This window comes from Gigantopelta aegis, chromosome 5 (genome assembly GCF_016097555.1).
Source record: "Gigantopelta aegis isolate Gae_Host chromosome 5, Gae_host_genome, whole genome shotgun sequence".
In the NCBI taxonomy this organism is placed as follows: domain Eukaryota; kingdom Metazoa; phylum Mollusca; class Gastropoda; order Neomphalida; family Peltospiridae; genus Gigantopelta; species Gigantopelta aegis.
Genome location: NC_054703.1, coordinates 30,816,733 through 30,820,189, shown reverse-complemented (window position 1 = coordinate 30,820,189; position 3,457 = coordinate 30,816,733). Strand labels below are relative to the sequence as shown.

The following is a 3,457-nucleotide window of genomic DNA, read 5'->3' as shown; positions in this document are numbered from 1 at the left end:
AACTATCAGATATGACTTTCAACAATCACAGCTATTTTTATAATTACCAAATGTGTTTTTCAACAAGAATTACAAAGGATGCTTTTCAATATTCACGGTTTTGTCGTAAACAACTACCAAATATGTTCTCAAACCACAGTTTTAAAATCTTCCTCAATGAGTGTGGTGTTACCGTCAACAACAATATAAAATATATTGCAGTTTCAAAGGTGTTTCTTAATTACCAGATTTTTTTTTTCTCCTACAGAGCATTTTTTTAACAACTGCAATATATGCTTCTGATTTGTACCAAAGAGATATGTTTGTGACAGCTACAATCTTATCTTAAGTAACCACTAACTATGTTTTCAAACGATAATTACAACAACGTCTGCCGATTTCGTAACAACAACAGCGTGGTCTTTCAATGCTACGCGTCTTTCACACAGGACTTCCAATTGCCCATCTACGGGTACAACGTGTACTCTAACGTCTGTTTCAGTGAGTACTTTATGTTCTACAGATTACACTCAAACCTGTAAGTCTTTATATAGCTGTGACAGAGACATAGACAGGTATTGTTACGTGTTACGTCGTATCAATATATTTATCAGCGAGATCTTCTACACAAAACCTCTTTAATTCAGCCACAGCGTATACATCACCTGTTACAAAATCCTTTATAGCAAACTGTACGACATTCCTTTCAGCGTCTACAAAAAATTTAATTAAAACAGATAGTCTCAAAATTGTCGACGTCGTGGTATCGTCAACGTCCTTTCGAATATCTGCAACGATGTCGTGAACACAATACAACGTCTTAAATGATATCCAAACGTTTTGTTGAACAACAGCTATTCATAGAACAATTGCGACGTACCATTCAACAGCTACAGTGATGCATCCAATGCTTACGTCACATCGGTCAGTAGACAGAAATGATGCTGTATCTCAAGCTGATGAACATCCTCGGAGAAACATCGTGGGAAGACTCCGCGCTCGCGCGAACTAGCAGACGACAAATCGTTCTAGTCGTCTGGTGCAAATCGCTCGTGACATATTTAACCGCACGTTAATGTAGGCGCTAAAAACAAAGGATGGCATTTCTATTTATGACAGCCGCTGATAGCAATGATGGATTGTAGATTTACGTTTTAACATAAACTTACAATAAGGTACAGTCTAACCAGTTATAACGTAATTCTGAACGTGAACAACAAAACCATAATACGTGACCCTATCTCTGCACAGCGCTGAGGCGAATGGGCATCTGGCAAACTAGTGGTTGATTCCATGCATCTCTATCTAGTGCATTATCTATATGAGGACATCCTTTCCAGAGAAGATCCTTTACTGGAGAGTTCGTCCCTCTTGCTCAGCCAAAAAGAGGCCTACCACTACCAGACTAGTTTACTAAATCAAAACTAACACATGACAGAACTCATTTGAATAAGCACAGCTGTGATGACATGCCCTCATGAACCACTGTCACAACACCAACGTACGACAGTGACTTAATAACTAACAGGCTGTTAACGTGACTGGTGTCACCGGTGGGGCAGGATATGCTCATCTTCCGCGAACACCTGATACCATCACTGCGTAAACAGTGATTCATGAGTGCATATCATCGTAATCAACTTTATTATAGTTACAGTGGAGGTTTGTTTTGCTTAACGAAACCACTTGAGCATACTGATTTATTAAGCATTGGCTACTGATAGTTGTAACATATAGTCAATTTTGCATTATCAGCAAAGGACCGGCCTCGGTGGCGTCGTGATTAGGCCATCGGTCTACAGGCTGGTAGGTACTGGGTTCTGATCCCAGTCGAAACGTGGGATTTTTAATCCAGATACCGACTCCAAACCCTGAGTGAGTGCTCCGAAAGGCTCAGTGGGTAGGTGTAAACCACTTGCACCGACCAGTGATCCATAACTGGTTCAACAAAGGCCATGGTTTGTGCTATCCTGCCTGTGGGAAGCGCAAAGAGAAGAACCCTTGCTGCCTGTCGTAAAAGAGTAGCTTATGTGGCGATAGCGGGTTTCCTCTAAAACAGTGTCAGAATGACCATATGTTTGACGTCCAATAGCCGATGATAAGATAAAAAATCAATGTGCTCTAGTGGCGTCGTTAAATAAAACAAACTTTACTTTATCAGCATAAGCTCCTTTATATACACGTTTTTGACGGATTTGGCAGCACATACCACGGTCTTTGATAAAACTGTTGTGGGGCAGTGGTTGTGACAGGAAGTAAAGAAGACGATCACACCACCAGTGATGGTGAAGGTGAAGGTGATGATGATGATACTACTAATGATTATTTGTACTTACTTATGTACTTATTTATTTATTTATTTTAGTATAATAGGATATACTATTTCATCTCTGTTTACATGACTGACATGTTTTTCTCGTGTAAGAATATAGTGGTTAACCTATAACTGTCCCGCGTGTGTCACGATAGATCAGCCACTGGACAAGGGTGGGTGGCCAGACTGTCACGTTCAGTTGTCTCCCCTCCCCGTCAGGTGTCCACTTCGCGCGAGAGGAGTGTCACTCTGGACGTCATAAACAAAGCCAGTCGTTTGCTCGTTTCGTAAAAATAACAACATACTACAAACGACGCTTCATGCCCATAAAGCACCGCGGCTGTCTAACGGAGGTTTTCAAGGTCAAATTATGACCCCGAGCGACTCGTGGCTTATTATATCCACTGTAACGACTTCTGAGTTATACGATTAAACAGTTTTACCATTGCCAAGCGTAAGTAGAGTCGTTTGCTGGTTTCATTACAAAATGAAGATACTTCAAATAATGCTTCGTGTCCATAAACCACCTTGGCGGTCTAATAAAGGTTTACGGTCAACGTTTTACCCCGAGCTAGTAGTCTTTTATCCAGTATGGTAGCTTCTAGGTATCACAGATTAAAGTCTTTTACCATTGTCGAGCATAAACCGAGTTTGCTACCTTTTTTTTTTTGTAAAGACATGAACATCTTATAAGTTGTGATTCCTGCCTATAAAACATCTTGGCGGTCTAATAAAAGTGTATGGTCAACGTCTGACCCCCGAGTGATTAGTGGCTATGATAACTTCCACAGATTAAAGCTAAAGTTTAAAGTTTGTTTTGTGTATACGACACGTCTAAAATGCGTGAGTTCATGTTCCGACTGTTTATTATTTTATTTCAGCGTATTTGCCGTTATTTTGTCATGAAATAATATATTTTTAATTATTTGCCATGTATATAGCTGGCCCTCATTTGCCAAGACTCTATACACGGCGGTCGTTAATATAAAATTCAAGACTGCATTATACGACTGTCGTATATATAACCTCATCACTACGAGTCTGTTTTGTTGTACGTTTTATGACAAGAAGAGTTCTAAATCTTAAAAATGAAGCTTGCCATGGAATTCCCTCGGTCGTCGTTCAATTAAAATGTTTTGGATGATACAATAACGATGTTTGGTA

The 3,457-nt window shown here is 39.8% G+C and overlaps 1 protein-coding gene across 2 annotated transcripts in view; it reads right to left on the bottom strand.

The window, feature by feature from the left end:
• Positions 1-1,004, bottom strand: part of LOC121373607 — an 11,286-nt gene extending 10,282 nt beyond the window's left edge. The window contains exon 1 of one of the 2 annotated variants that reach the window (XM_041500301.1): positions 645-1,004. The gene's annotated coding sequence lies outside the window, so the exon portion shown is untranslated. The remainder of the gene's footprint in view (positions 1-644) is intronic. The other variant, XM_041500302.1, reaches the window with a different exon arrangement.
• Between the last annotated feature and the right edge of the window lie 2,453 nt (positions 1,005-3,457).